Genomic DNA, 22,059 nt, shown 5'->3' on the forward strand with positions numbered 1-22,059 from the left:
GCAAGACAACAGCAGCAACCACTGGGTGAAGCTGAAACTGAATTTCCCCCACAGGATTAATATGGTCTATATAATGCAGCTAACTGAAATCATGAAAACTGCACCGAGTGCCGCGCTATGAACTTGTAGATCTGCTATTTTTTTAAAAATCGTGAAACTTTGTGAAAATATTTGAATATATTATTTTTTAAAGGGAAATGTTTTGACTCAAATCTTTGCTTCTGGGGGTCCCTGGCACAACATATTTTGAGATGGGGGTCCGTGGCAAAATACATATCATTTTCGGGGTCCTTTACATGAAAAACTTTGAGAACCACTGATATAGAAACATACGTTTTTCAAAAAACTCTTAGGATTTAGAAGACATTTTGTAGAATCCCCAGAAGCAAAGATTTGAGTTAAAAAATGTTTGCTTTAAAAAATATATATTCAAAGATTTGCACAAATGTTCAGGATTTTTCAAAAATAGCAGATCTACAAGCTCATAGCACGGCACAAGTATAAAATAATGGTTATAGCTCAAATCTAAAATGACACATGCGTTCCCGGTCTTAATGGGTTAAACCTGCTCTTAGGGACGACAAGCAGCAATTGATCAGCTGACCTCAGAGATCTCGATGGAACATATCATTTGAAGCAAATATAATTTCGCACACTAATAATTTCACCCACTTTCAACCTCAGACACAATGTGTATTATTATGTTACAGTACATGTGGGAAACCAGTACATGTGGGAAAAGCGGCACTGGGAGTTCTCGTTTTTTGGCCACGAGTTGGCACTGGCCGAACGGGGTGGGGTCACAGGCCGGATGTGTTTTGACAAGGATTTGAGTGAGATTAGTAAGATGCCACGAAGGACATGAGCTCTCACCCCAGGCATTAATGAGCTGGTTTCAACATCAGTGTAAATATAAAATGGATAAAGAAGGAATTATTAATATATTTAATGACTAAATGTGTGTTAATGAAAACAATATCCCAGTTGCACACTAAAATGCAATGGTGAACAAAGTAGTGAACCTCACGCAGTGCTGGTGTCTATACTCCTGGTTAAATTTAACTCAACTACAAGGGCAAGTTGCTAAAGTCAAAATGTAAAGCAGGCAGGAATGGAGTGGGAAAAACTGGCACGACTTTTGCTCATCAGATTTCCTTTGATTATTATATTTCAGCATGAATTCATTCATCAATAATAATATCTCAGATTATTAGGTACTCAAAGTCGCTTCACATGGGAGGAGGGAGAAAACTAAAAATAATCAACTTTATTAGAAAAAAACAAACAATAATATAAGTCTGTCTAAGAGTAACATCAAAGCAGTAAACTCAGGGGGTAAAAAAAAGAGAAAGAGAGACACTTCAAATCAAATGTCCAGGTATGGAAACCCTGAACTCTGACTGAAGGATATCACGGTGAGTATCTAGGTAGGTTTGGTAATTGCTCTAGAGTCTAATGATCATTATCATTACAATGTCCTGATGTGAAAGAAAATGTTCATAACAAGTCATTGTTATGTATTTGGATAATCTAAATATTTTATTTTCATGTGGTGTCATAATGATACTTAATGTTGATATGGCACACTGACGAGAAAATCGAGAAAATTAAAATATGTCATATAAAAAAAAATCATGCACACCGGCTCTGAATTTGCCGTGCGGCAAGTGGCTGCGGCGATGCGTTTTTTTTCTCCAATCGAACCCAGTTCGATTCGTGTGTCTTTTCGCATGCGGTAAAAACTGATTGACCCTGTCCGCAAAGGCCTTAACAGTAATAGGGTCAACAGAGTCCTGTCTCTATTTCATTATTGTGCACTCTGCCTCTGGGTGAGTGTTGTATGATTCTGCTAAGGGTGTCTGAGTTCATAGTCACACCCCTACCGACTACCGTACATTCCTCTCCTTACCTCTAATGACTTGCCCAGCTGGTGTGTTTGTGTTCTGACGGTATGTGGCTAAACTAACAGTTTATTAATCTCAGCTGTGCGTGTTTCTTTTAAAGTGGTTTTGCACCCTGAATGCGCACACCCCCACTAATCCTACATATCATTTTAGGAATGTCATTCATCAGTCATCAGTCATCAGTCATCAGTCATCAGTCATCAGTCATCAGTCTTTCTTGGTTCTCCTCAGTGGCTTAAGCAATTGCTCTGTACTTGCACATGGCCATTGATCTTTAGCATATGCACACCGTGAGGAAGCCCTTTTTTCTCTTCGCTACAATTTAACATGTTTATTTGCGTTTTGCTGTAAACAACGGACATTCTGAGCTCGGCCGATGGGACTGTCGTCACGGTTATAGCCCCCCAGCCTATGGGAGCGCATGTGCTCAGTTTACTGCTGCTGGCCACGGAGCAGGGACTACACCAAGCCCAGTGGTTGCATACTTGCATTGAAGCGCATTGGACATGCTGGCCATTCATAGGTACTGCAGCTGGGGCCACTGTACATGAACAAGCGAAAAGGGTTTCTACCAATGGGCTCGACTCACAAGCTTGCGCACGAGCTTGCGCACGGTGCTGCGCACCGAGGTGACGCAAAACGCGTCACGAGGTGACGCAAAACGCATCACAGAAGCCCCAAATAGGCCTTTTTCATCACATTTCACAACCCGGAAGAAGGGGTGATTTCGGCCCATGCGCTGGGTGAGCACCTCAATGCAAGTGTATGGAAGCGGATTTTCGGTGCCTTATTTTTAACTCCATGGACTACACTCCATGCGCTCTGTTCACCTCAGTAGGCTACACCAGGGGTTCCCAACCTTTCTGTTACCACGGACCAGCTGACAGTCCATAACATTTTTGCGGACCGGCATGGTTCTGGTGGGGTGGGGGTCTGGTTATAGATTCATGGCGGGGAAAACTTGGAATTCCCGGCCGCCTTCTCACGGACCGGTGGTACATGCAGCGACAGGTCGCGCGCGCGACGGCCGTGTGTGTGTCAGCGACGGGTCGCGTGCGCGACGGCCGTGTGTGCGACAGCCGTGTGTGTGTCAGCGACGGGTCGCGTGCTTGACGGTTGTGTGTGTGTGTCCGCGACAGCCGCGTGTGCGTGTGTGTGTGTGTGTTGGAACTGTTTATGAGCGGGTGTTTGTGTGTCACTTTCCATCCCTGACATACTGTCTGTGCACAGAGCATAACCCACACTGCACATACTTTGGATGCTCATATCCCCGGACGGGTATGGTCTTCTAGTGTTTGTAAACAAGAAACCTGTCTATACTGTTCATCCAGGGGTCATCAGCATGGTATTGAATTTTGTCATCAATATTTAATTTTTGCCATGGACATGTAAAATAATCATTTTACCAAAAACACATTGGCCTAGCCCTAAATGTATTCAAATGGACTCCTAATGTGTCATAGGGTAAAACAATAGTATGTCTGCATTCACTACTGAGCCACTTAACCACCAAAAAGAAAATCCTAATTATTTTGGATAGTAATAATTGAGTCTCATCAGTACAGACATTGCTTCCATCGCAAAAAGGCCACTTAGCTGTAAAGGTGAGTGGGTGTGTGTATTATGCATCATATGGCTACGGTATTATAGAGATTGCTGGCTTTTCAAAGGACAGGGTTACTTGAGGACAGAAGGAGATCAAGTTCTACCAGCTAAACCATTTGTTTGGTTTGACAAGGTACGGTAGCTAGTTGTGGATTAAGGTGATCAGGTGTTCTCTGTTGATGAGAAAGTCCAAGGCATGCAAAATGTAACAATGGAAACAAAGAGACACGCTTGATTTGTTTGGATTTGTTAGACGTAAGAATTACATGTTAAATGTACACTTCTCACGGAAATGTCAAGGATAAAATGCCAATCCACACCACATACACTCCATGATGTTGTCTTAAAAAAAGAATATTATATACATATTATTTTCTCCAACAAAGGATTGAAAGGACATTTTGCTATATTTTCGCAGAATTGACGCAGCTATCAGCAATCATTTCTACTGGCTGTCTTGTTGTCTTCACCTGATGCAATTGTGTGTACAGGTACATTATGCAATACTACAAATCTCCTGCAACATGTTAATGAGCATGTTACATTACGAGTCACCAAAGTTATTATGTTTTTACATTATAATGAAGAAAATATATAGGCTATAATTTGATTTATTTTTCCAAAATAAAACATGTGCCATGGACATACACATGTCTTGCCATGGACACGTTTGTCCGTGTATGGACATGTTGATGACCCCTGCATGGGAACAATGGATAAATGAACTTGACATTGAAAACAGACACATAGTTGATGAGTGATGGCAGGATTTAATGGAGTGCAGTGTAATATCTCATTTGATGCTGAATCTTCCAGTCAACAGAGAGGGATAAATAGTTTCTAACAAATGCACAATCAACACTTCACACGCAAGCTAGGTTGCAGATTTACAAATACAAAAATGTAGGTGGGAAGCAGACTCTTTTGTAAAGAAGGGTGTGGGAAGCACTCTTTTGTAATCTCAGTGGTGATTTGATTTGATTGATTTAATTGCTTGCAACCAACAAACACATAAGGTGAAAAAGACAATTAAGGATTTTTAAAAATGCAGTATTGTCATAGACTTATTTACACTGTGGGTTCCCTAGACAGAGCCGTCTAGGAGAAATGCGAGGCAGGGAGAAATCGGGGCCACTTAGCTGCAAAGGACAGGGTTACTTGAGGACAGAAGGATATCAAGTTCTACCAGCTAAACCATTGGTATGCTTTGACAAGGTACGGTAGCTAGTTTTGGTTTCCATTGAGGTGTTCAGGTATTCTCTGTTGATAAGAAAGTCCAAGGCATACTAATGTAACAATTGAAACAAAAACACACACTACACGCTACACTTGATTTGTTTGGATGTGTTAGACATAATAATTACATGCTTCTTAAATGCTTCTCACGGAAAGGATAAAATGCCAATGGAACACTCGAACAAAGACACTTTAGAGACAAAAAAATATATGTACATGATGAGTGACTACTGAAGGGCATGCCAGGATTTGAATTGAACGCCATCTTCAAAACACATATTTCGCTACTACTCTGATTTTGTCCAAAACTCACACAAATTGGTATTACCTATACGGTTCAAAATGTAATACAAATTTTCTTTTTTGGGGGGGGGCCCTAGACTAGATTCCATCAGTAGGTCATAAAGAAGCCTCATTAAAAATGTGCCATTTTCATCCGCTTCGTAACGGTAATTTCGCCAAGCCATCTCCTCGCAGAGTGATCTCAGCCCCTTTCATACTGTATGATACTGTCAGATGTCCAGTCGGCGACAGAGCCGAATATCAAACCTAGATCTGATACAGTCGGGAACGCATCGCCGAGCGTAATTATCGTGACCGGATTTTTTCACTATATAAAAAAAAAATTGCAGATATACACAGCTACGAGCTTGTATATCTGCTATTTTTTTTAAAGCCAAATAAATCTTAAAATGACACAGATGCTTTCCGGCCTAAATCCCCTGGTTTCCACGCCCCTCCCCCGCCCCCACACCTGCACTAGACAGACAGGTGATTGACACAGACACCAGCTCCATTATGTTTGGAAATTAAAGAATGAAACAAACAACTTATAATGTAGTTCACGTTCATGGATGTTGGGTGGAGTTGTCTATGTCCAGGGAGTGAAAGCTGCTAAAAGACATGCTGCCTGTGACAGTTGAAAGAGAAGTGAAATAATTATCTTCATGACAAACTGAACTTCTTTCCACCTGAGGTTCTCCAGGTGAGCTACCTACAGTTAGCTGCTTAGCACCAGTGGTGTAAAGTAACTAAATACATTTAATTAAGTACTGTAGTTAAGTAACATTGAGGTATTCTTTTTACTCAAACATCCCTATGTTCCCCGGGTTCTATGTTCCCCCACTAAGGTTAGGGTTAGGGTTATAGGTTTAGGTTTAGGTTTAGCAGACATCCCACCCCACCCTGGCTAAAATCATTTGCGGGAGGTGCACGCACATGCATGCGTGCGCAGCGCCTGGTCGGCATTTGCTGGAGACTTATGGTCGCTCGCGGGCTTCAATTTTTTTCCGGGTTTTGGTACTTTTTTGGGGTTTTTTTTTCTTTAATTATGATTCTTTTTTTAATGTCATTTAATTCATATTTTTGCTTGATTTTACCATCTGTATTTGACCAATATAAATCAATTTTTTTTCCCGGGTTTTGGTACTTTCTTTGGGTTTTTTTTCTTTAATTATATATATTTTTTTATGTAATTTAATTCTTATTTTTGCCTGATTTTACCATCTGTATTTGACCAATATAAATCTACAGTACAAGCACATAAATGACGTGACATGAAATGTAAACATAAGGTTTGTACAACATAGTCAATGACAGAAGAAACCCGCCGGCACCAGCCTTTATCTATAAATCCACAATCTGCCTGCCTGCCTGTCTGTCTGTCTGTCTGTCTGTCTGTCTGTCTGTCTGTCTGTCTGTCTGTCTGTCTGCCTGCCTGCCTGCCTGCCTGCCTGCCTGTCTGTCTGTCTGTCTGCGGCCAAATATAACCAAATATGGTTCATCACCTGCATTTTCTGTTTTATAAAGAGCTGGAGAAACCTGGAGACTCCTGTTACTTTTGGTACTTTTTTTGGTTATTTTTTTCTTTAATTATGATTTTTTTTTAATGTCATTTAATTCATATTTTTGCTTGATTTTACCATCTGTATTTGACCAATATAAATCTTTTTTTTTCCGGTTTTAATTCGTTTTTTTCTTTAATTATACATTTTTTTTAATGTTATTTAATTCATATTTTTGCTTGATTTTACCATCTGTATTTGACCAATATAAATCAATTTATTTTCGGTTTTAATTCGTTTTTTTCTTTAATTATATATATATTTTTAATGTTATTTAATTCTTATTTTTGCCTGATTTTACCATCTGTATTTGACCAATATAAATCTACAGTACAAGCACATAAATAGATCTACGAAATAATCTACAAAGTAAAGTTATCAAATAATTGTAGTGGAGTAAAAGTACAATATTTGTCTCTGAGATGTAGTGGAGTAGAAGTACTCGAGTAAAGTAAAAGTACAGTGCTTGAGTAATTGTACTTAGTTACTTTCCACTGTACCTGCACGGGTCACAGACAAGGTCACAGAGAGAAGGTTGAGGCTGGCTGGGCACTGCGCCAGGAACCCGGGACTGGTGGTGAGCAAACTGACACATGGGAGGAGCCAACACCAGGTACAGCTAGTAAGGCAAAGAAACGCCCCACCTATGTAGACACACTGTGGCGTGACAGCGGAGCTGACAACACTGTAGGGCTAAAGACCCTGATTTACTCAAGTATTTCCAATTTCCAATACTTTTGCTTCCACTCCACTACATCTCAGAGGCAAATATTGTACTTTTACTACATTTATTTGAAAACTTTAGTTACTAGTTACTTTGTAGATTTTGATTATCATTACAAAGCCACTTCAGCTCTATATACATTTCGGCCAATTGAAAATAGCAGATCTACAAGCTCACATGTATTGTGAGCTTGTAGATCTGCTATTTTCACATTTTGTGAAGAAAGCCTACTCATTTAGTAACTTACTCATTTCATATCATGACAATCTTTTTGTCTAACAACGTTTGGCCTAATAATTCAAAATGTGGCTGTATTATGTTGTTTCCTTCATTTAAGCTGTGCACATCCCTAATCCTTGCTGCTTAAAACCAAAAAACACAATTTTAGGGAAAAGTGCCTCACTGCATTCTGCTGTGTGGCCCCTGCGCAATGTTAAGTTGATATAACATAAAAAGCAATTACCTTGTGTGTGTGTGTGTGTGTGTGTGTGTGTGCGTGCGTGCGTGCGTGCGTGCGTGCGTGCGTGCGTGCGTGCGTGCGTGCGTGAGTGCGTGCGTGCGTGCATGCTGTGCGTACAGTCTGACCTAGCCTTGACGACCATGCAGTCTTTGCTTATGCAAAGGCTTAAATGTAATGTAGATAGCATGCTATTTAGACATATGTCAGGTTCATGTATTGGCCTGGCATCCTACAGTTTGTATAGTTTCAATGTAAAGTATATTTATGTTTTTGATATTATATTGCTTAGAGACGCTAGATGCTAGGTTCTTGGTTTACCTGTGATCCCAGATTACGGAGGCACTACACTGTCTCTATGCATTACATGTACTAGCCCATACCCGGTCGACGACCCACCAAGACAGACAGAGGTTACTCCAATTATATATAGTAGGATGTGTTTACCTCTGGATAAAGGGCGTCTGCTAAATACCTAATTGCTAAATAGTGTGCATGCTTGCGTGTCCACCACAGGGCGTAACATATGTCACAAGCTTAGTGGAGAATGTTGTCTTTCCTTTACGACTAAATTGTCGCGTGTGTGAGTTAGGGTTAGGATAGTTCTTGTGAACAGGGCATGGCATTATGTAACATTCACCTAGTGGGGGGGGGGGGGTAGACTCTGATAGGCAGGCCTTTGTGAGACGTTAGTGCAGGGCTTCGCGTGACAAATGCAAAGGGGGTCACACGCTATCAGTAACTAACTGGACTATCAGTAACTAAACGGGGCTATCAGTAACTAACCATATACCCTCTTTCGTGACATGAAATGTAAACATAAGGTTTGTACAACATAGTCAATGACAGAAGAAACCCGCCGGCACCAGCCTTTATCTATAAATCCACAATCTGCCTGCCTGCCTGCCTGCCTGCCTGTCTGTCTGTCTGTCTGTCTGTCTGTCTGTCTGTCTGTCTGTCTGTCTGTCTGCCTGCCTGCCTGCCTGCCTGCCTGCCTGTCTGTCTGTCTGCGGCCAAATATAACCAAATATGGTTCATCACCTGCATTTTCTGTTTTATAAAGAGCTGGAGAAACCTGGAGACTCCTGTTACTGAAACAAATACTCTATAGCAATGATTACTATCAGAATATAGAGCTATTTAGCATGTGTAACCAAAATAAAACCAAAATAAAACCACTTACCCTACCAATTAATCCCTCTGTACACGTAAAGCGTACCTGTACTGTTTTTTCTCGACACCAGTGGTTCTCAACCTTACTCCTTACATTTGTACTTGTAGGAGCGGATGTGAGACACAAAACGCTGTGCTCAGATGAGCAGTTCTCCAGAACCAGGGGAATGTGTTCACATGCCAACCAATCTAAGAATCCCAGATTTATATACTGTATACGGAAACCTGACTGTCAAGTATAAATGTGGGATTCTTAGAATGGTCAAAATGGCAGGGAAGATTATGGGTTTGCCCACACCGCCCATCACCCCCCCAAGTTATTTCTGAACAATCCACCAGGCTAATACAATTGTGTATAGCCAAAACAGTGGTATAGCCACATTTCAAAGATGAACTAAAGCTGTGATTCTCAACCATTTTCATTTCAAGGACCCCCATTTTGAAACGCATTAGGCCACACCCCCAGTTTGATATGCATTAGGCCACACCCCCATTTGATTCAATTTGTTTAAATATCTCTGGGACAGTCATCCAAATTCTACACTGTAAAATCCCCAGTGTGTATTGAACTCAGAGAGTAGGCTACACATGGAAGCAAACAGACCCGTAATAATAGTCCAATTGGACCCCTGGTGGCCCCCGGGCCCGATGTTGAGAAACGGTGAGTCACAGTAGACAAACAGACAGACAGACAGACAGACAGACAGACAGACAGACAGACAGGGAAAACATAATCTCTGCCCCCAGACGACCTTCGGCCTGGTGGAGATAATAATTATATCTATGGCTCATTCTTTAATGTTTATACTTGTTTATTCATCATTATTGTATAATGGTTATCTTTAGGTCATGTTGTGATACTGTGTTTTACAGCAGTGGCTGTCAACATGGGGCCCGGGACCACCATATCGGTCATTGAGGGGGTTGCAGGGGGTCCCCATGAAATGTATCAATTTGTATTATTTCTGTAATATTTCATTTACAAGAATTTGTAAATCAGAAAATGTGGAATAATTATAATTATATATTATAATATTTTGATCATCCTTTAACATCAGGACTAGAAGAAATATTCTAAGATTTGGGTCTGAGAGACTAAATGTCATCAGATGCTGGTGCGTGGCTCTGATGTCAACTAAATTAAGGTTCTTTGATATGAAAGAGGTTGAGAACCACTGTTTTATAGTGTAGAATCTTTCATTAACCCATTAAGACCTGCGGCTGATTTTACAAATGCCTTCTAAACCAGTTCTCACCCTTAGGGTACATCCGTACAAAAATTACGGATGTACAAGCTCACAGCGTGTCACAAAGTGACGCGCTGTGAGCTTGTATATCTGCTATTTTTGAATAGCCAACACAAACATCTAAAATGACACCGATTCTTTCCCGGTTTTAATGGGTGAAGAGTTTAAATTTTGAGCACAAGGGATAATAGTGCTGCTTTGGTTGAAGAAGTTATTTTAGTCCATTTGATTAAAGATTGTATTCTTCATGGAAGGAGGGGTGCATGTTGCATGGTCTTTTTTCTTTGAAAACATTCCATCTTCAAAGAGGTATTGACTGCATATATTAAACGACACAAGAGTCATTTTCCATGTTTGTCAACATGCTCGCATTTCATTATCTCCGCCAGGCTGGAAGGCCGGAGGTGGAAACGGTGGTTTGTGGTACAAAGCTCTTTCCATCCCTCCAGTCAGTCATTCATTCCTTCCTCCACTAGGGGGCACTCATGATCTATACATCCTACAACATCCTCACGGCTCCACTCCTGGACTCAGAGAGGTGGTAGGCGACTATGAAGTCACTGCCAGGGAGGCAGTCACATTATATAGGTTGCATATTGGACAACACATTATCGGCATCGAAAGTCATAGCAAAAGTAGATAAAAAAGTTAAATGTGTCTCGACGCAGGTAGATCAAAGAGCCCTGAAAATACAAGCATCAGCGCTAGTACAATGTCATTTTAGACTATGCCTGCACTTCCTGGTAGACCAGGCGTTCTGAAAGTGGGTGCCGTGGCACCCTAGAGTGCCGTGACACAAGTCCAGGGGTGCCACAGAATACTTTGATAATATTTGGAATTTATCAATATCTCTTCAGTTTAACCTCTTAGTTTGTAAAACGGAGCTCACTGTACTTGGTGCGTTCTTTTTCTACCTACATCAAATCTGTTTGCCAAAAATAGCAGATCTACAAGCTCACAACGCATCGTGCTGCGATGCGTTGTGAGCTTGTAGATCTACTATTTTTTTTTCTCGAAAGTTCCACCCAGAATAGGGACATACTGTATCTCAGGGGGAAAGATTGACATATTTCCGTACCGTGATATGACATGAATGTAAGGTGCTATAAAGTAACGAGGTCATTCAGGGGTGCTGCGGATGAAAACAAATATTTACAGGGGTGTCCTGAGCCAAAAAGGTTTGAGAACCCCTGCCTTAGACTACATCCCAGAACCAGTGGTGTAAAGTAAGTATGTACATTTACTCAAGTGCAGTACTTAAGTACAATTTTGAATTACTTTTACTTTACTGGAGTATTTCCAATTGTCCAAAAAAACATACATTAACCACTTTAGCCCTATTTTATACCTAGGCTATTTGAAAATAGCCGATCTACAAGCTCACAATGCGTCGCATCGCGACGCATTGTGAGTTTGTAGATCGGCTATTTTCAAACATTTTAGTACTTTTACTTCCGGTACTTTAAGTACATTTTGATACAAATACTTATGTATTTTTACTTGTAACAGAGTACTTCTACATTGCAGTATTGATACTTTTACTTAAGTAAAACGTTTGAGTACTTTTTCCACCCCTGCCCAGAACTCATCTCCTCCCTGCCCATTTTCTTAGCCTACCCTGGCTTCGAGTCGAGGAGAGAGAATCTCACACGAAAATGTGCGTGGTTCACAGGACTGCGAACAGTGAGGTTCCCATGTATCTAGTCTAGTCTATGTATTTAGTGAAGGTCAGGGACACCCATAGGTATAACACCAGAGGGAGCATGCAAATGTAACAGCGGTAAGGGCAAGAGCACGTTCTTACACTCAGCAGCTGTCATGTGGAATGGGCTTCCTAAAGTCTGAGATCCATGCGGTCTCAAAGGACCATTTTTAATCTGCACACAAAAGATGGCTGAATGATAGCAGGACCTATTCATAACTATGCCCTATATTGGTAACATCATCTAGATATATCACGTTTATATATATTACTGTTGTGTGTTGAACCTTCTTCGAAAGGACCACGATGGAAATAAGCCTGCGAGCGTTCTTGTGTTTATCCTTTTGATTATTGTATGCACATGTTTTTTTTCATTATGCAAATATGTCGATAAAGAAGTCAATCAATATAACATGCAGCACCAGGTCCCACCACTGTCAGGTGCCGTTGTCATACTAGTATTCTGATGCAGCTTCACTATTCCGCAATAGGATTAGAAATAAACAAGTATGAACAGAAATACAATGCTTCAGTTCATCCAATCTAAATTATTTTCAGTTAAGAGCATTGGTTATTGACAATTAAATACTTTGCATTATTTATGAATATCTTTAACACCACACATCTAATGTTTGTAGCGCAGAATAAAGCAAAGAAAACGGCAAAATAAATCAATTTATTTGCGGAACCAGTCCCTCTTTGAAAACTGAATTATCTTCCTGAACAGCTGCTATGGTGTAATATTAATAGAATTAATGTCATTATTCATCTGACTGTCGCTTCCTCTAAGGACAATTGCTTTGCATTTGTGTTTGTTTGTTTGTGTGTGTGTGTTTGTGTGTGTGTGTGTGTGTGTGTGTGTGTGTGTGTGTGTGTGTGTGTGTGTGTGTGTGTGTGTGTGTGTGTGTGTGTGTGTGTGTGTGTGTGTGTGTGTGTGTGTGTGTGTGTGTGTACATGCAGTATAGTTGGCTTAATCCCACATTCAGTGAATAAAGATTCCTTCATCCGTTAATCCATTCACTCACTCACTCCTTCATTTATTCCATCAACATATTTGAATATAGGAGCTTTTTTATTTATTCTTTGCATATTTTCATCTGTGGTTAAATCAGGATGTGAGCTCATGTATATTAATGCAAGGTGCATACATTCACACCAGATAAACTCTCACCAAGGCTTCATTCCTCCGTTCACCTCTCTCTCTCTCTCTCTCTCTCTCGCTCTCTTTCTCACACACACATGCACACGTACGTGCTCAGAATGAGTGAGTGGAAATCTATACAGCGGCCGCGCTAGTTAGAGCATCACAGAGCTGAAGTAGTATATATTCTGCAGACGGACGGATAAGTATCATAGATTGATCCCCCACGTATCTACCCTGGGTGTGATTCATTCTCTTGAGTTATTCTATATGCTTAGAAGACCCTACAATACATCATGTGATAATCACATTACACCCTGCTGCATGTCCTCATGTCCTCTAACTAGAACACACTCTGGTTCCCATCTATGAGCATAGGACTGCTTCACCAGCACTCTCCTCCTCCTCTCCTCTCCTCTTTTTTCTCCTCCTCTTCTCTTCTCCTACCATCCCCTCTCCTCGGTTCACCTCCGCTCCCCTTTCCTCTAATCTCCTCTTCTCTTCTCTTCTCTTCTCTTCTCTTCTCTTCTCTTCTCTTCTCTTCTCTTCTCTCCTCTCCTCTCCTCTCCTCTCCTCTCCTCTCCTCTCCTCTCCTCTCCTCTTTACCCCCCTTCTCTTCTCTTCTCTTCTCGGTAGTGAAGGAGTGTAAAACCCTTCTCTCCTTCTAAACTGCCCTAAAAGAGTACCTTCAGGAGGTTGCAATTCGAAACTGTCCCCGGTAAAAGTCATAACCCATGCATAGTAGTGTATATCTGTCATTTAATGTCACTATGAATTGAATACAAAAGGACCCCAATTGAAACAAGCCATAGGATTTTTTATTTTATTTTTTATCCTATTTAGTTGACCTTGTATTTGAACTGTATCTTTCATGGTCTTTTTTTCTGCAAAGTTCTAAATAAAGTATTCAATCAATCAATCAATTTCCCCTCTTTTCTCCTCTTCTCTTCTTGCCTCTTTTCTCCTCTCCTCTTTTCTCGTCTCTCCTCTTTTCTCGTCTCCTCTTTTTTCCTCTTTCTCACCTCTTTTCTCCTCTCCACTTATCCTCTCCTCTTTTCTCCTATCCACTTATCCTCTCCTCTTTTCTCTTTCCTCTTTTCTCCTCTTTTCTCCTCTCCACTTATCCTCTCCTCTTTTCTCCTCTCCACTTATCCTCTCCTCTTTTCTCCTCTTCTCTTTTCTCCTCTCCTCTTCTCTTTTCCTTCCATCCCCTCTCCTCTGTTCACCTCTGCTCCCCTTTCCTCCGATCTCCACTCCTCCCCTTTGTCTCTTCTCTCCTCCTACCCCCCCCCCCCCCTCCCCTGTTCTCTCCTCTCCTCCTCTCCTCCTCTCCTCTCCCATGGTTCCTCAGGTCCACCCTCCATGGTCCATCTCCACTGTGTCTCTCTCTTCCTTTCTGGAGAATGATTTGTATCAAGGTTGTGGAGGTAATATTGAGCGGCCTCGCTTCTCCCATCTTGTTTTCTAATTAAAGATCGGACTTGCTTGGAAGGACGGCCATTGTTCAGGAGTTATTAACCCATTAAGACCGGGAACGCATCTTTGTAATTTTTTGATTTCTTTGGCTATTAAAAAAATAGCAGATCTACAAGCGCTATGAGCTTGTAGATCTGCTATTTTTGAAAAATCGTGAAAATGTGTTCTCTAAAAGCGAACATTTGTCAAATATTTTGTTACAGGGACCTCCAGAAGCAAGGATCTGAGTTACAAATGTTCGCTTTAAACATACATATATTCAAAGATTTTCACAAAATGTTCAAGATTTTTCAAAAATAGCCAAATAAATCTTAAAATGCGTTCCCGGTCTTAATGGGTTAATTCCCCCCCCCCCTCTCTTCTTGCCATGCAAAAGGCAGCCTGCTGTTTTTTCCCTGCATCCCTTCACTTATTTCTAAATGAATTCCTTCTGCTCTGCCAGGTGTTTTGTTCCTTCCCACACACCTCTGTTGTTAGAGAGCCGTCTAATTTCCTCCCGTCGTTATTTCACGGAGAAAAGCCCCTCAGAATATCGATGAGTTATGAAGGCTGCATAATCAGCACCATGAGATGGAACGGAAGGTGTTATCGGACTGTGTGAATTATGCAGTGGTGGAAAGTAACCAAGTGCATGTACTCAAGTACTGTACTTAAAGGGATATTTCACTTTAAAAAAAACTTTGGGTCATTGTATAGTCTACTCGGGCTTTTGTAAGCCGCCCAGACCGTTTTTAAGTTTCTTGATTCAGTATTTAGATATTTGATATTCATTTTATCAGACACTCCCCCTTCCTATACACACCCATTATAACTTCAAACTCCATTTTTAACATGTTAGATTCATCAAAAACACCTGTCCTTGGTTCTGGTGACTCACCCTGCCCTCCTAATACGCGAGGGGGCCGTGTTTTTTCGATAACTTTTTTCATTTATTTTTAATATTTTTTGGGGGAAAAAATAAAATAAAGAGTTTTTGATTTTGAACATGTTAAAAATTGAGTTTGAAGTTATAATGGGTTTGTATAGGAAGGGCGCGTGTCTGATAAAATGAATATCAAATATCTAAATACTGAATCAAGCAACTTAAAAACGGTCTGGGTGGCTCACAAAAGCCTGAGTAGACGATAAAATGACCCAACGTTTTTTTTAAAGTGAAATATCCCTTTAAGTAAAATTTTGAGGTATACGTATTTGTACTTTACTTGAGTATTTCCAATTTCCAATACTAACCTTAGTTAGCCAAGCCACATTCAACTGCCCACTATGGAATAATCCGACGGCACGCTCCCCCACCCACCCCCCCCCCCCCCCCCCCGATTCTCCGAGACCCACCTACGTCTTTTGAGGCGATCGCTGGGTGGATCGCTGTGAAGAACAATATTCTGTGATTTTTCAAAGGTTGTTAAAAATGCTCGAAATAGCTATAGACGATGTTTTAACTCTGGCAGTTAAAGAGTTTATTTTTTCTTTTTCCTTTATCTATTCAGGGAAGCCCATTGAGAGCAAGCTCTCTTTTCCAAGGACGCCCTGATAACAACATAAAATACACACATAATGAGAAACACTAACAAACATTTGAATCGCATTACAATGGCACAGATGCAAATGAATATAGTGTTACATGAAACAGGTGCAGTTACTATGTAGTGTGTCCTCAAGAAGCACCCTGAATGTCTCTATTGAGACCAATCGCACCAGTTTCAGAGAGTCCTGAAGTTTGTTCCATTTGTGTTGGAGCATAATACGTGAAAGCAGTCTTTCCTTGTTCACTGCTCTTACGTTAAAACCACATTTTATGCACACGATAGATCCCCTCTGTGTGAAGTGTTCAGCGTGAAGAGAAAGCAGAGGTATACAGTGTTCCTACATGTCCGTGTGGTTAATGTGGTTTTAAATGACAGTGGCTGGAACCAAATGCCTGGTGATTTACAACGCTCTGCCCTGGCCCTCCTAAAACACTGTGGAGCTTGAAAAAAGAAAGGCTGTTATCCTAGAAGAAGAGAGAGAGTCCATCATTTGGAACAGTCCATCATTTGGAACGAGTCGAGGCAAAGGGCTGGCCTTTTGGTGTGAAGAATTCTGTTGGGCTGAAACCTTGTATCTCCCTATATTTCAACTTTTTATGTTTTTTTTTTGTTATAAATGAATGCTGTACTTTGTCATGCAACAGTGTCATGCGCAAGTAGCGAGCATTTTTTGCCATTTCTGAGGGGCAAAAAGTGTTTGAGTGCCTCTGTTTTTTTTAAATATATATTTGCGATGCGAGAGTGCGGTCTATCCAACACCAACTCGGGGACTCCTGGATGACTGCCCTCCACACTCTCCTATCTAACATCAGGGTGTTGAGCTCTACACAGTGTTGTTAGCTAAGCTGTCGCGCCGCAGTGCTTCTAAGACGGTTGAGGATCATCCTGTTGGCCGTCTTGGTGACTTGTGAGCTCAGGCTGATGCCCCGATAGTTGTCCGTTTTGGTGAAGTCGCCCGGCTTTGGTACTGGAACGATGATCATTGTGCGCCACATAGCTTCGGCAGCTCGCCAGACGTGAGTGCTTGGTTGATCAAATCCAACACCACCTGGTCTACATGGGCAAATACTTCAGACCCTCTGGTGTCACTCCATCCATTCATGAGTAAAAGCTCTCGAAAAGTATTAACAAGAGCTTGTAACTAAACAAGACATGACTCAGTCATGTATACCAGCTTACTTTCTGTTTTCTCTGATTTATCTAGCAGAATCTGGCAACACTGATTAGTGGCTCCCCATTGGCTTAGACCTGTTGCTTATTTCTCTCACAGAATCTGGCAACACTGCCATAGAGGCGAGAGGTGTGTCTAGTACCATAGCTTGGGAGTTCAGAGTATGGGAAAGTATCCCCATTGGCTTAAAGGACAGCCAATGATGAAAAAGTGTCGAGAAAGTGTTGTCTAGACTCAGTCTCTTCTTAGACCAGCGTGCTTTGCAAGCTGGTAATAATGTAAATATACCTTTTGCTGCAACTGGGGCTGTTACCGTTATGTAGTATGTATTGTACATCTTACTGATGAATTGAGTACGTTGGACCGCAACGGAAACACAACTTACTACATGCACTGTTAACTAACTTCAATCAATCACAGGTGTTTTAGTTTTTGACATGGTTTAGTTTTTAAATTTTCAGTATTTACCGAAAAGTAACGGTTTTGAACATACAAGGTTTCCACGTGACAGTGTTTTGAGCTCCTGCCAAGCAGCCTGGGTTCCTCAGATAGTAATTAACGTGTGTTTGTGCGTGTGTGTGTGTGTGTGCGTGTCACTGCCTTCCCTCTGTGCATGCATTGATAAAGCAGCGTGTCGTCCACATTTAAATAGAAGATCACTTTTAGCAACTTTACCCCATTCTGTCCTTCAAATGACATCAAGCTGTTGTACTGTATATGGATTGCTGTTGTAGGGGGCCGACCCTATAGCTGAATGGTTAGAGAGCCCGCCTGGGGAGCCGGAGGCCCCAGGTTCGATGCCAGGCCGGCAATGTGTTGAAGTGTCCCTGAGCAAGACATTTAACCCCTAACTGCAATAATCAGCTGAGTAAAGCTGAAAACAGAATTTCCCACATGGGAGCAACTATGTCTAATTATTATGGATGTCTGTCCGTCCGTCCGTCCGTCCGTCCGTCCGTCCGTTCCAGTTGTTTGAGTGTTGAACCCATTCAATCCAATCTGTGTCATTTTAGATTTGAGCTATAACCATTATTTTATACTTTGGCTATTCCAAAATAGTAGACCTGCAAGTGCCAAGTGCCGCGCTATGAGCTTGTAGATCAGCCATTTTTGAAAAAATCTGAACATTTGTGCAAATCTTTGAATACATATTAATTGAAACAATATTTTTAACTACAATCTTTGCTTCTGGAGGTCCCTGGAACAACAAATGTTTGCTTTAAATATTATATATTTTCAATGATTTGCACAATTTTTTTTTGCACATCAAAAATAGCAGATATACAAGCTCAGTGCGCGGCACTCTGTGCCGTGCTATGAGCTTGTATATGCTATTTATTTAATAGCCAGAGAAATCTGAAAATGACACGGATGTGTTCCCGGTCTTAATGGGTTAATGGACCACAATGGAAACAAGCCTTTGGCTTTTCTGTGTCTCATCCTTCTGCTGTTTAGTTTCATTTACTGTTTTACTCGTTGTACCGCTGTGCTTTTAAAAGTAACATTTTTCATACAGCACTTTTCACTATTTCTACATTACAGTCTCGCTACTTTTACTGAACTGACAGGAACAGAGTATTTCTACATTGCGGTCTCACTGAAGTGACAGAATAATACCAGAGGACTCAATAGAATTCAGACACGTAGTGTCGTCGTCGTCGTCCCCCCCACCCCCCTCCCCCCTCTGTCTTCTTACGCTAACAGAGATGCTAGCTGCTTTGCTAATCAGCTGCCCGCCTGGTGATAGGGTCTATTCATCATGGAGCTGTTTGAGGAGATAGCGGGTGCTGGCTGGGACGTGTGCATCCTATCTGAAGGTCACTACGCTGCTGCCGCATGAGCAGTGGGGGAACAAGTACATTTTCTTGTGTAAAAACGCAATGTGAAAATACTCTGTTACTTCTGTATTCAAAAAGTATTGGCATCAAAATTTACTTACCGGCCAGGACAGCTGGCGTAGCGTTCCGGCCACCTATAGACTCATTGCAGTCTGACTGCGTGTTGCGGGGTTCGAGTACAGATACCGCCGACCTTTGCTGTGTGTCACTCCCCGTCTCTCTCTCCCCATTTCCTGTCTGTATACTGTATACTATCAATATAGGCAGAAAACCCCCAAAAATATCAACAAAATAACTCTGCATGCCATGGCAAAAGTACTCAACCTTTTCCAAATTTGTCAAGCATTTTCAAATAACAGTCGATCTACAAACTCACAACGTGTTGCATCGCGACGGGTTGTGAGCTTGTAGATCAGCTATTTTATAATAGACAGAGTATAAAATAGGGATTCATTGATTAATGTATGTTTTGTAATAATGATCTAAATCTACAAAGTAAATAGTAATTACAGTACATAAGTGCAGAACCGGGGTTACAGATGTAGTGGAGTATAAGGTATTGAACAATGGACACGCTCAAGTAAAGTAAAGGCACCTCAAAATCGTGCTTTTAAGTGCAGTACTTGAGTAAATGTATGTGGTTACTTAGCCTACTCATCAATGAGCTGCTTGAGGAGATAGCATGTGTGTGTGTGTGCACCACGAGGCACGTGAAGGTCAGTCCTTTGCCAGATGAGCCCCGCTACAAAGATAATGAATTCCCTTCTACTCCTCTGGCCTCCGTAACCTCCTGGTACACAGCCTTGGTCTACTCCTCTCTCTGTTGTTTTTTCCTTTGTATTTGCCACTGTTGTCCTGCACTTTTTTTTGCCATGAGAAAATAATTGTGTGTTGTTGCTGTTGTTGTAACTGTTTGTTTTTTTACTGTTGTTGAGACCGAAGACACATTTCCACACGTGGACAATAAATGAAACTAACTAACTAACTAACTCCCTAACACAGCCTGGGTCGAACACACAAAGACTCCCGATGCTGTAACACTCATAACCTATAGGGGTGCACTGGTCGCTTTGTCATTATCTTTTGCACACACAGGTACGGTTACGGATGTGCACGCGCGTCCACGCTAGAACGCGTCCCCTCGATTCATGAGCCAAGTACCCACATGGCTGTGCGTGTGCCGTGCACATGTGTGTGTGTGTGACGTGTGCACGTGTGTGTGTGACGTGTGCACGTGCGTGTGACGTCATTAAAACAGCATTCTGCCGGGTTCCGGTTGTGACGCCAACAGGATGGCAGCATAGTAAAGTCGCTCCCGATAAGAAATCAACAGAAAGCCCCATAAACTGCGAAATTGTTAGTCAAACGTATAAATAAAACAACGAGAGAGGGGCGGAAATGCCTGGTAACAAAACCCCGCACAGAAAATCCAACAGAAACATGAACAAATACGACGAAGGTGGAGAAAGCCGCAGCAGCTCTCCTGGTCACGACAGCCAAGATGGCGCGGCCCAGCCTGTGAATTCAGGCATGGCGGCCACAATCCTCAAGGAAATACAGGAGTTCAGACAAGATAACAAGAAACAACTTGAAGATATTAAAGAGGAGCTACAGAAAACGAACAAAAGAATGGACGAAGCAGAGGACCGAATCACTAAGACGGAGGAAAGGATCCAGAACACGGAGGATGTCACGTCGGAAATGCTAAAGCTATTAGCCCAATTCGACGCTAACATACTCGACCAACAATGCCGTTCCAGACGCGAAAATTTGCGGGTGTTTGGCGTCCCGGAGGAGATGGAAGACGATGCCACGTCAATGAACGAATTTGTGGAGAAATTACTACAAGAAGGTTTGGGGCTGCCGGCCACAGAGCCTCTTCAGCTCCAGAGATCACATCGCTCACTGGGCCCCAAACCACCGGCAGACGCGCAAGCTAGGTCCATTGTGGTCAAATTTCTTAGCTTTAAAACTAAAGAAATGGTGCTCCAAACGGCGTGGCAAAAGAAAGGATTCACGTGGAAAGATCATCGCATCAACCTGGACAATGACCACCCCCCACGCATCCTACAAAAGCGCAGAGAATACACGGAGGCACGCAAGGTACTGAAAGATAAGAATATAAAATTCAAAACCCTCCACCCCGCCCGCCTAAGAGTGGATTACAACGAGGGAACCAAGACCTATGATACAGCGATGGAGGCGACGCAGGACATGGAGAGAAGAGGCTTCCCCGTCACCGTGATCCAAACCCCGGAGACGCTAATGGAGAGAATTCGACTACTGACATGGCAGAAGAACACCCGACGTGGGAACGAGAAACGAGTACCTCGCCCAAGCACCTCACGCTACAAGGAGAAACTACAGTCTTTCAGAAGACACACACCACCACCCGAAGCTACAGAGAACATTGAGGAGGAATCTTAATGACAGATGGGTGAGATGGAGTACATTAAAACAAAGAAAAGAATGGCCGACCTGCGGTAACTTAAATTAGGATTTGAAATTGAGATCGGTGAGTCAAATCACAGTAGATGTTGATCCTTTTTGTTTGTTTGTTTATGTTTCCAATACAGTAAAATTGTTTACCAAGCCGATACTTTAAAAAGATAGAAAATCGGACTAAGAAGCATGAGACTTAACTATGTTGTCAACTTTAAGGGCTTCCCCTCTAGAGAGGGGGGTCTACCCCTTAACCTTGTTCAGGGTTGGTGTAGGGTCGTAGCTAAGACCTCTACCTTGGAACCCAGATATGCATTTTTCATTCTACCTTATATGTTTTTGTTTTTACATGTCTGGTGCATATTTTTTGTTTTTTCGCAGCTTTGTCGGGCAGCTAGGGGGATGCTTTTCACTGTGATGATGTTCACGCTGGGTATAACCTAAATGCAGGACACAAGGATAGTTTCATTTAATGTAAATGGCCTGATTAGTCCAACTAAAAGAGGAAAGGTACTTTCAAAGTTACAAAAGGATAGAGTACAAATAGCATATCTACAAGAGACCCACCTCAAT

Source organism: Gymnoscopelus braueri (assembly GCF_963280865.1).
Source record: "Gymnoscopelus braueri genome assembly, chromosome: 4".
Taxonomy (NCBI): Eukaryota; Metazoa; Chordata; class Actinopteri; order Myctophiformes; family Myctophidae; genus Gymnoscopelus; species Gymnoscopelus braueri.